Source organism: Lepidochelys olivacea (assembly GCF_965140295.1).
Source record: "Lepidochelys olivacea isolate rLepOli2 genome assembly, chromosome: 3".
Taxonomy (NCBI): Eukaryota; Metazoa; Chordata; order Testudines; family Cheloniidae; genus Lepidochelys; species Lepidochelys olivacea.
Genome location: NC_140413.1, coordinates 47,898,538 through 47,910,617, shown reverse-complemented (window position 1 = coordinate 47,910,617; position 12,080 = coordinate 47,898,538). Strand labels below are relative to the sequence as shown.

At 46.2% G+C, this 12,080-nt stretch overlaps 1 pseudogene across 1 annotated transcript in view; it reads left to right on the top strand.

Moving 5' to 3' along the window:
* Positions 1 to 12,080, top strand: part of LOC311518845 — a 55,682-nt pseudogene that overhangs the window by 18,810 nt on the left and 24,792 nt on the right. The window contains exons 8-14 of the transcript XR_014714673.1: positions 1,337 to 1,390; positions 1,476 to 1,532; positions 2,023 to 2,076; positions 2,279 to 2,332; positions 3,288 to 3,332; positions 4,671 to 4,724; positions 10,016 to 10,069. The product of XR_014714673.1 is annotated as an uncharacterized misc_RNA (transcript). The remainder of the gene's footprint in view (positions 1 to 1,336; positions 1,391 to 1,475; positions 1,533 to 2,022; positions 2,077 to 2,278; positions 2,333 to 3,287; positions 3,333 to 4,670; positions 4,725 to 10,015; positions 10,070 to 12,080) is intronic.

The following is a 12,080-nucleotide window of genomic DNA, read 5'->3' as shown; positions in this document are numbered from 1 at the left end:
CAGGGCTTGGGGCGGCAAAAACGGTAGAGCCAGCCCTGCCAGCTGGGAGCTTGGGCCAGACAGGATGGTCCTGCAGGCTGGATGTGGCCTGCGGGCGGTAGTTTGCCGACCTCTGATCTAGCTGCTCCTTCCCTTTCTGGCTCAGGCCCCTTCCTAAACCTAGTGACCAAGGGATTTTGCAGGTTCCTTAACCAAAGTTTGTTCAGTGGTCTGTGGTTCAACCCTTTCCATCCTGTGATCTTATGTTACAACAGAAACTAGTTTCAGGACCCCTTTCTAATCTAGCCAAAAAGAAGAGGGTAGTCACGACCCCCTGATATTGCTGGGGATCATGACCTGTGAGTTGAGAATCCATGTTCTATTGTTTTATGTTCTCTGAATACTCACAGAAGTTAGATAAAAGCATAAATACTATTGCTGGAAGGTTGCAACCTAATACTACTTTATTTCTTAGAATTCAGAACAATGTCACACAAGAACCCCAAAACAGAGAGAGAGAAAACAGGCTGCTCACTTAGGCAGCAAGGCATAGCTCACCTCATCCTGCTTTAAGCTGGCTCTTTCTTTACTGACTCTGTACTCATGCTTTACTACAAGCAGGACCAGGAATGCCACCCCACTCTTAAAGTAATAACATGCAATTGTAACACAGTCCCACATATGGGAAATTTAGTTTGTCTCATTCCTAAAGTGCAGAAGTCCCTCTTATGACTCAGAAAAAAGACACATTCAGTTTCATGTCAGCTGTCTGAACTTGTCAACTTAAACCTAAATATCACCGCTTTGAATTCCGTAGTTTTGGTGTCACTTTATGATGTCACCTCAAGAGAGTAGGCACTTCAGAAGCCAGTCCCAAAGTATTAGAAGATCATCGATAGTGACTTCTCTCTTGCCATCTGACCAGCTTCCTTCCTGCACCCAAGCTCCAATTCCAGTGCATGAACCCTGTTGAGCTTGCATTGTACCATTTGGGCTGTAACATGACGATATCCTCATGCTTTAACCCAACTGTGCAGTTAACACTGGAAATTCTTCTAGGTTGCCCACTCAGTCCCAATTACAATTGCCACTAGTTGCTGTTGCAAGATTCAGTAGAGAAGCTAAGGGCAGAATGAGTATAGAGGTCTTCAATCTCTTAGCTATAAAGGTATTTCCTTTAGGACTGGCTTAAAGATCTTGATTGGCAGCAGGGGGAAACTGGCATTGACTCTGCCCATGCTGTAACTTTGTGTGGATATAAAAAGAACTTCAGATCCCAATGCAGTCATTCCAATGACGCTCACTAGCAGGCTATTCACTTAAAATTAAACAGTGAAATTGTTTTTCTTGTTAATAGGGAGTTTGTGGTAACCAGGGAAATTATGGAAACACTGGAGAGCCTGGTCCAAAAGTGTGACTGATTTATTGTTCAAGTATATAAAAATATCTGATTTTTTTTCATTTGTTTATACCATATATTTTATTTTTCCTTCAAGGGTTTAGTGGGCACTAAGGGTGAAAAAGGAATGAGGAGAGGGTTACATGGTGAATGGGTATGTATTGCATTATATTCTGCATGAAGCCAAAGTTCAGAATCAAAAGGAAACTAAGCAGCCTATTAACTTTTTTGCTGTGTATTTGTATGTGAATTATTAAAGGGAAAATGAACAACATACTTGTGATCTGAAGGATCCCAGAGACATGTTGCCATTGCCAAAATATTGAACAGAACACTTCATCTGTAAATATGAAATGTTAACCATGAATCTGCTATCAGAAATAATTTAGGGCCATAGCTAATTTAGGGCATAGCTTCTTTAAAGTCAGTAGAGCTACAGTGATTTACTGCAGCTGAGGTTCTAGTCCATATAACTTGTTTATGATTTGAAGTAGTAATATCCGTTGGAAAATGCTAGGAAATCAATATGGTTTACAGGGAAATCACCATCAAACTGATCTGGCAGCAAACTAGATTGATAAACTGACTTGTTGCAGTTAGTGCAAATGTATTTCCTGGGTTGATGATGTTCTTTTCTTTCAAAGGGTGATCAAGGTCCTCCAGGTCTCAAAGGATTATTAGGAGCAGAGGGCTTCAAGGTAAGTACATGTGTCTAAATGCTTTAAATCCTCATGGAAGTACCTCTGTGTGGTGCATCTTGTAGTGTATCATCTTGTCCAGGGTATCACAGAAAAGCAAGACACACTATGGCAATGTCTGCACTGCAGTGGTAATCATAATTGTAAATTTCTTATTTATTGGAAGCAGTTGTTAGTACTAACTACATAATTTTTCTCTTAGGGGGTATCTGGAACACCCAGAAACAGAGGAGAACCTGGGGCAAAAGGAGAAAAGGTTGTTTTTTAATTTCTCTCTCAAGTTGAGCTTGCCATTTTCTCTGCTGTATCATTTCACTATGGCTGTGATCTCAAAAGCAAAGGAAACACGTTCCGACCTTGTTGGTACGAGGATGGGAAACCTTCATGGAAAAAACAGGGTGCTGCTGAAAATGACAATGATGACTCAAAAAGAAAAGGAGTACTTGTGGCACCTTAGAGACTAACCAATTTATTTGAGCATAAGCTTTCTTGAGCTACAGCTCACTTCATCGGATGCAAAGTTTTCGTGAGCTACAGCTCACTTCATCGGATGCATGCACCCGATGAAGTGAGCTGTAGCTTACGAAAGCTTATGCTCAAATAAATTGGTTAGTCTCTAAGGTGCCACAAGTACTCCTTTTCTTTTTGCGAATACCGACTAACACGGCTGTTACTCTGAATGATGACTCAGTAGATGGCAGCATTTTCTCTGAGTGGCTGAACCAATTTTCCAGTATGGTTCTACAGGGTAATGAACTGCTGATTGTTTGTGCTCTTTAAATGATCCCATAGTGTCTTGGCCAAATTCTTGGGTCACTTGTTAAGCTCTGAATAACTAAAATTTTCCTAATAATTTCAATTGAAAGCATTTTTCATCCCCCCTCCTAAAAACTGCTCTGTTGTGTTGTTGGTTCAAAAGAGTTGCTATGTTCCACCCTATAGGCGGTTGCATTTCAGTAGTGAGTGAGTGATCCTTGCATAGACAATACATAAAGTGCTATAGCATTTCAATTATAGGCGCGGGATTCCTATATAAAGATTTCTGTGTAAAGTGCATTGGGATCCTTGATAACGCATTACTATTTAGTGCACTTCTGTTTTAGATTTCTGTTGGAGATTTACACAGGCATACTACATGAAATAGAGGTTTTGTGTATTAAATGTTTGTGGCCAGTACTGAACTAGTTGTTCTGTTTTTTTTAACATTTCAGGGAGAACCGGGGCTTGTGGGAATCATGGGATTCCAAGGAGTGAAGGTACTATGCTTTAGCGAAAGAACAATATTACATACACACTGCAAAACAATCTTGCTATACCTAGAATTGAACTGTCCCTCACACAGTATTTTGAATGTGTTAATATGCTGTTTAGGTGTCTCTGCTATATCAATAGACAAAAAGAAACTATATATCTTCACCCTAAAATGACTTCTATTTAGGATTAAATTTCTCTAGGAAAAACAGAAGTGAAAATCTTACTGAGGTAGCACAGAATGTCTCCCCGATAATTAGGGTTGCCAACTTTCTAATTGCACAAAACGGAACACCCTTGCCTTGCTCCTGCTGCACCCCTTCTCTGAGGCCCCGCCTCCCGCTCACGCCATCTGCCCTCCCTCCCTTGCTCGTTCTCCCCCACTCTCACTCACTTTCACTGGGCTGGGGCAGGGAGTTGGGGTGTGGGAGGAAGTGAGGGCTCCCCATCTGGGGGTGCAGGCTCTGGGGTGGGGCTGGGGATGAGAGGTTTGGGGTACAGGAGGGGGCTCTGGGTGGGGGCTGAGGGGTTCAGAGTTCAGGAGGGGGCTATGGGCTGGGACAGGGGGTGGGGATGCAGGAGGGGATGCAGGCTCTGACTGGGGGTGTGAGCTCTGGGGTATGGTGGGGGCCTCAGGGTGGGGCAGGGGTTTGGGGTTCAGGCTCCCAGAGGGAGTTTGGGTACGGGAGGGGATTTGGGGTGTGGGCTCCAGCCGGACAGCATTTATCTCAGGTGGCTCCCGGTCCATGGCACAATGGGGCGAAGGCAGGCTCCCTACCTGCCCTGGCTCTGTGCAACTCCTGAGAAACAGCCGACATGTCTGGCTCCGAGGTGGAGGCTCGGCCAGGTGGCTCTGTGTGCTGCCCGTGCCCACAGGCACTGTCCCCACCGCTCCCATTGGTCACAGTTCCCAGCCAATGTGAGCTGCGGAGCCAGTGCTCAGAGTGGCAGAAGAGCACGGAGCCTCCCTGGCCACTCCTGCACCTAGTAGCCAGATATGCTGGCTGCTTCTGGGGGCTGCGCAGAGCCAGGGCAGGCAGGGAGCCTGCCTTAGCCCTGCTGCACCGCTGACTGGACTTTTACTGGCCCGGTCCATGGTGCTGACTGAAGCTGCCAGCGTCCCTTTTCGACTGGGCATTCTGGCTGAAAACCAGATGCTTAGCAACCCTCACTATAATAGACTTTGCAGTTGTTCTGGGAGGAAAATGGCAGCTGTCTAAAAATTTTGAAGTGCAGCGTACAGAAAACAAAGGCATCACTTTTCCATACCTACATACACCATCAGGTGATTATTTTACATGTTGAGAACTCAATTTTGTCTTTGTCTGTTGTTGTGCTTCTAGGGTGATGAAGGCTTCTCTGGGGCTGATGGTTTACCAGGCCAAGAAGGACCTAGGGTAATATTAACTAAAGCACATACTTACAAACATTTCTTTAAATCCACTGGTTAGGTTTAACGGTTAAGGTAATTAGCATTGGAACAATTTACCAAAGAAGGTGGTGGAAATCTTTAAATCAGGATTGTCTTCCGAAGATATGCTGTAGCTGAACCGGAAGTTATGGGCTTGATGCAGGAATCACTGAGTGAAATTCTATGGCCTTTGTTAAGCATGAGGTCAGGCTACATAGAATCATAGAATATCAGGGTTGGAAGGGACCTCAGGAGGTCATCCAGTCCAACCCCCTGCTCAAAGCAGGACCAATCCCCAACTAAATCATCCCAGCCAGGGCTTTGTCAAGCCTGACCTTAAAAACTTCTAAGGAAGGAGATTCCACCATCTCCCCAGGTAACCCATTCCAGTGTTTCACCACCCTCCTAGTGAAAAAGTTTTTCCTAATATCCAACCTAAACCTCCCCCACTGCAACTTGAGACCATTACTCCTTGTTCTGTCATCTGCTACCACCGAGAACAGTCTAGAACCATCCTCTTTGGAAGCCCCTTTCAGGTAGTTGAAAGCAGCTCCCCCCTCATTCTTCTCTTCCACAGACTAAACAATCCCACTTCCCTCAGTCTCACCTCATAAGTCATATGTTCCAGTCCCCTAATCATTTTTGTTGCCCTCTGCTGGACGTTTTCCAATTTTTCCACATCCTTCTTGTAGTGTGGGGCCCAAAACTGGACACAGTACTCCAGATGAGGCCTCGCCAATGCCAAATAGAGGGGAATGATCATATCCCTCGATTTGCTGGCAATGCCCCTACTTATACATCACAAAATGCCATTGGCCTTCTTGGCAACAAGGGCACACTGTTGACTCATATCCAGCTTCTCGTCCACTCTAACCCCTAGGTCCTTTTCTGCAGAACTGCTGCCTAGCCATTTGGTCCTAGTCTGTAGCGGTGCATGGGATTCTTCCGTCCTAAGTGCAGAATTCTGCATTTGTCCTTGTTGAACCTCATCAGATTTCTTTTGGCCCAATCCTCTAATTTGTCTAGGTCCCTCTGTATCCTATCCCTACCCTCCAGAGTATATACCTCTCCTTCCAGTTTAGTGTCATCTGTATCCTTGCTGAGGGTGTAATCCACACCATCCTCCAGATCATTTATGAAGATATTGAACAAAACCGGCCCGAGGACTGATCCTTGGGACACTCCACTTGATACCGGCTGCCAACTAGACATGGAGCCATTGATCACTTCCTGTTGAGCCCGACAATCTAGACAACTTTCTATCCACCTTTATAGTTCATTCATCCAGCCCATACTTTAGCTTGCTGGCAAGAATACTGTGGGAGACCGTGTCAAAAGCTTTGCTAAAGTCAAGGAACAACACGTCCACTGCTTTCCCCTCATCCAGAGCCAGTTATCTCATCATAGAAGGCTATTAGATTAGTCAGGCATGACTTGCCCTTGGTGAATCCATGCTGACTGTTCCTGATCACTTTCCTCTCCTCTAAGTGCTTCAGAATTGATTCCTTGAGGACCTGCTCCATGATTTTTCCAGGGACTGAGGTGAGGCTGACTGGCCTGTAGTTCCCAGGATCCTCCTCCTTCCCTTTTTTAAAGATGGGCACTACATTAGCCTTTTTCCAGTCGTCCGGGACTTCCCCCGATTGCCATGAATTTTCAAAGATAATGGCCAATGGCTCTGCAATCACATCTGCCAACTCCTTTAGCACTCTCGGATGCAGCACATCCGGCTGCATGGACTTGTGCTCGTCCAGCTTTTCTAAATAGTCCCATACTACTACTTTCTTCACAGAGGGCTGGTCACCTCCTCCCCATGCTGTGCTGCCCAGTACAGTAGTGTGGGAGCTGACCTTGTTCGTGAAGACAGAGGCAAAAAAGCATTGAGTATGTATGCTTTTTCCACATCCTCTGTCACTAGGTTGCCTCCGTCATTCAGTAAGGGGCCCACACTTCCCTTGACTGACTTCTTGTTGCTAACATACCTGAAGAAACCCTTCTTGTTACTCTTAACATCTCTTGCTAGCTGCAACTCTAGGTGTGATTTGGCCTTCCTGATTTCACTCCTGCATGCCCGAGCAATATTTTTATACTCTTCCGTGGTCATTTGTCCAATCTTCCACTTCTTGTAAGCTTCTTTTTTGTGTTTAAGATCAGCAAGGATTTCACTGTTAAGCCAAGCTGGTCACCTACTATTCTTTCTACACATCAGGATGGTTTGTCCCTGTAACCTCAATACAGATTCTTTTAAAATACAGCCAGCTCTCCTGGACTCCTATCCCCCTCATGTTATTCTCCCAGGGGATCCTGCCCATCAGTTCCCTGAGGTTGTCAAAGTCTGCTTTTCTGAAGTCCAGGGTCCGTATTCTGCTCCTCTCCTTTCTTCCCTGTGTCAGGATCCTGAACTCGACCATCTCATGGTCACCTCCTCCCAGGTTCCCATCCACTTTTGCTTCCCCTACTAATTCTTCCCGGTTTGTGAGCAGCAGGTCAAGACGAGCTCTGCCCCTAGTTGGTTCCTCCAGCACTTGTACCAGGAAATAGTCCCCTACTCTTTCCAAAAACTTCCTGGATTGTCTGTGCACCGCTGTCTTGCTCTCCCAGCAGATATCAGGGTGATTGAAGTCTCCCATGAGAACCAGGATCTGCAATGTAGTAGTAACTTCCGTGAGTTGCTGGAAGAAAGCCTCGTCCACCTCATCCCCCTACATGATCATGAGGGTCCCATTTAATGTTAAACTCAATGAATATCCTCTATTTATTCCCATGAAGATCAATCTGTTAGAGTGTAAATCACTGCTCAGAATCTGTCTGTGTATTTTTCTACATTATTTAACACTTTCATTTGCTTTAGTTATTTGTTCTTCTTAAATTAGTGAAATAAATGTCATGGAGGTTTTCCGATTTACTCTTGCTAAACTCCCCCTGGTGGATGCTCACCAGACTGCTGCACTGGATCCAAACCTCTGGATCCCATGGGCTTTTCAATTTACTGAGTTGCCACAGCATTCAGACACTTCTTTTCTATATCTGGCCTTTGAGGCATACTCCTGGTGTACAGTCTCCAAGTCTGGTATCGCTTCTCAGGATGGGGGACTCTGTGGTTCAGCTACCCTGTGCCCCAAGATCAGTGCTGACTCCCAAATCGCAAGATTCACAATTTGTGGGTGCTCTAGATTAGTATTTCTCCCTTCAGGGACTTTGTGACATTTAAAGCAAGTAGTGGTTCAGCAGCAGGGTTCCTCCTCATCCGGGTCTATGGGAGGCCAGTCCACCTCACTACGTCTCTGGGCGTTGCCTGTATTGGGGAATTAGTGGCACGGCAAGAATCTATAGCTCGGGCCTGTATTCAGGGCCCAGCAGCAAAAGGCAGTTAGGTGGCCCAAGCCCTAAGGCAATGAGTCTATAGTTCGGGCCTGTTTCAGGGTCGAGCAACAATGGAAATTAAGTAGCCCAGGCCCTCAGTCACAGTGGGGCAACAAGAATCTAGGGCTCAGGCCCTAGGGGGAGACTGCCACCCCAGGGTTGGGGTGGCAGGGGGGTAGGGGCGCAGGCCCACCCACTCCACTGCACCCCAGCCCAGGGCCCTAACTGTGGCAGCAGGATTTGTCAGGGGGGATCCTGACCGTACGCTGATCTAAACTCAGGCAGTGCTGCAGTCAGTCTTGAGTCAGCTGCCCCTGGGCCACTTCCTAACTCCCCCTTGGGTTGTACCTGGGTCTGCAGAGGGTTGTCAAGATCATCAGGGTAGAAGGCCTGTGGTACTCCTGGCAACTCCTTCGTGGTTGGGTCGGCGTACGGCTCTGGCCAGTCCTCAGCCCATGACGGCTTGCAGCAGTCTCCCAGCTCCAGAGCAAGCAGGAGGCATCTGGCTTCCCTGGTAGCTGCAACCCAACTGAGCTTCCAGACCTGCCTTTTATACTTCCTGATCCGCCCACTGACTTCAAGTGGGAAGGTTGAGCGTGGCCTGGCTCTGCCCACCAGGGCTCAGTGGGGGCTTCCTCCCCCTCCAGGTCCGTGGGAGGCCACTCCGCTTCACTACACATATGGACTACTAAATCACACACACACTTTACTCTTAGACACAGCACAAGAGATATACAGATATAGGGAAAACAACTAACACCTGCACACAAGACCCTTCCTTATTCAGTGGGTCTTAGTTAGTGTCTTCCAGGGCACCTAAGATTATTCTGCATTCCTTTTTCTCCTATGCAGTCTTGTCCTCTGGTTTGGAACTGGTCTTGCTGCAGAGACACGTTTAATAACAAATTTTAACATCTTTGTCTCTTGATGCCCTCCCCCTGGGTTTTTTCCATTCTCCAATACTCTGTCTGTTAGAGTGGATCATTAAGAAGTCAATAGACTTTGGCCAGTAGTCTCCCCTTGGACTACAACTCTTGATACCTGTATTGCTTGGTTAAATATTAGCGAGTGGGCTGTCTGTATCCATTGTCTGCCATCCTGCAGAGGAGGACTCAGACTATGTCTATGCCATAATTACTTTGGTATAATTTACATTGCTCAGGAGTGTGAAAGAGTCACCTCCCCGAGCAACATAAGTTATACTGACCTAAGTGCCGATGACATAGCTACTGCTTCTCACGGAGGTGGAGCTCTCTCCTGTCTGCTTACAGCATCTTCACCAGAAGCACTACAATGGCACAGCTGCACTGATGCAACTGTAAATGATGTAGTGTAGACATAGCCTAAGTTAATTCTTTGTCCCCCTGTGGCAGACATCATGCTAGTCAATCAAATAGAAAAAGTTGTATATAATATTCATAAAAAATAATACAGATATCTCCCATGTTCTTCACACCCCTTTTATTGCTGTCCAATAAACACCACACAGATTATTACAACGAATGTTCCAGTGGAACCAAAATATTTCCCATTATTCTTATAATGCTTACAGGCTTGACCTTGCCTTCCTTCTGCCTCCAAGACTCCATTATCTTCAGTGATTGTTTCATTACCAAAAATCTACTCAGATATGGAGTACCAGTCATTAAAGAATGGCATATGTTGTTCGTCACAGTAAAGATAAAAATGTACCAGATTTGTTATGAGCAACTTTTTTTAATTCATCCTTTTCAGCTTGTATATTCAGGTGTAAGATTAACTTTGTGCTCCTAATGGACAGCAGTGTATCTTGCTTGTATGTGGTAATTTTATACAGGTTACAGTTGCACTGATAATTCATAGTAGAAGTTAGTTGTTCATGAAAGCCGGTACCTCTTTTTACACAATGCAGGTATTTGTGTTTGTTAATTGCAGGGCCTTGTTGGTGTTCCAGGGGATTTTGGTCCACCCGGACCAAAAGGAGCTACAGTAAGCTATGTTTCTGCTTTTCAAGAACTAGCAACTCTACTGTATCTAAAGCTAGACTACTAAAGAGAGAGGGACCATGTGGTTTAGAGCAGTGCTTCTCAAAGCAAGTCCGCCACTTGTTCAGGGAAAGCCACTGGTGTGCCAGACTGGTTTGTTTACCTGCCACATCCTCAGGTTCGGCCGATCGCAGCTCCCACTGGCAGCGGTTCGCCGCTCCAGGCCAATGGGGGCTGCAGGAAGGGTGGCCAGCATGTTTCTGGCCCGCGCCACTTCCCGCAGCCCCCATTGGCCTGGAGCGGCAAACCTCTGTCAGTGGGAGCTGCGATCGGCCGAACATGTGGATGTGGCAGGTAAACAAACCAGTCTGGCACACCAGGGGCTTTTCCTGAACAAGTGGAGGACCAGCTTTGAGAACCACTGGTTTAGAGGATTGGGAAATGGAGTCTTTGCCGACAGGTCACCAGTTCAAATGCATCCCAAGCTGCTAGTGATTAGTCCCACAAGTTGTTTCCATACTGACGTTAACTGACTGGTCTTTGAAATGAAATGATCTTAGTCCAATTCCCACTAGACAGTGATATCACAAGAACCATTATCATGATTTGCACTCATTAGCATTGATATTGGCAGCCTCAGTAGAGAGGCTTAGAACTGAATAGATAGTGACCTCACTCTCCACACAAGAGAATCATGTAAAATTCACAAAAGAAGAACAAGGGGCTGTCATTGGGACATGGTTGCTCAGAGGTGCTCCCTGTTGGCCAAACATAGTGCTGTGCACTCCCTGCCTCAGTTTCCCTCCCCAAGGTTGATCTGCTTGGCTCTCTGCACACTAATCTGTGCTGGAGATGTGGCTTAGCCCTCCAGCCAAGTCACAACAAACAACGCCTTCTGGGGAAGCAAGAGTCCAAACTAAAAAGTCCCACCAAACAGAAAAGTCCCTCACCTTCTGGGCTCAGTGCCTCATGTCCTTCCTGGATCTGGTATAGAGCCTCATGCTGGTTCCCCTGGACAACCCTTTTCCTTGCAGGACCTATCACAGAAGCCAGCCAACCTGAGTGCCTGCCTGCTTACTCCATGTGCTTTCAACTTTTGACTGAACTCACTCTCATTCCTTTTACAAGGGCCAGGTTTCCATTAGTCTATCATCTGACCCTCCTTAGTCCCGCCCCCCTGGTGTGTCTGTTACCTTCCTGCTTATTGCCTCCTGCTCCCTGTTTCTGTTTGTTTTCCTGGTTCCTGCTCCCTGAGCTCAGTGTTCCAGGGTCTGTTTCTGTGCATGTACATAGTGTTGGGTGTGTGCAGTTACCCAGGCCCTGCTGCTACATACCTGACATTTGGACTGTTCTGTTTTGTTCCTACTGTTGCTAAGATAACTGGTTTATGGTTATTGTATGTTTTGATTGACCACTTACCTGCCTTTCTTACTTCAGTTTCCTTGTGGTCTGGGATTGCTGTTCTGGGGTGCATTGGAGTGTGATATTATGGCAATGAGTGCTTCTATTCTGCAATCCATGCTGCCTTCACACCCTCCAGCTGTTGACTGTCCGTACTTCATTCAGAATGTTCAGAACTATGTGCAGATCCTGCAACTCTCCAAAAGCTGTTAGGTTATCCTTGCTGCAGAACTGCTTAGGCCTGGGCCATGATAGCATTCTTATTTCTGATGGAGTCCTGGAAACCAAGTCCTCCTTCGATGCCGCCATGTAGTGCCTTAATGAGTATTTTGGGACTGGAGATGCTGTTCTGCTTAAGAGGAGAACATTTTTTGAAGGTTGCCAGCAGCCCAATGAAACCATACATGAGTTTGCATGTTGTTTGCAGCAGTTGGCCCAGAACTGTGAATTTGGGGAAATTCTGATGATCATGCTCAGGGATATTTTTGTGATTGGTATAGCCAGTGACAGCCGGGGCAAATTGTTGCTGGCTGAAGATGCTAGAGTGCTAATTTTTGATACCATGGTTGCTAAGCGTGAGGCATTTGAGGGGATTCCAGCTGAAAGTGGTTCTA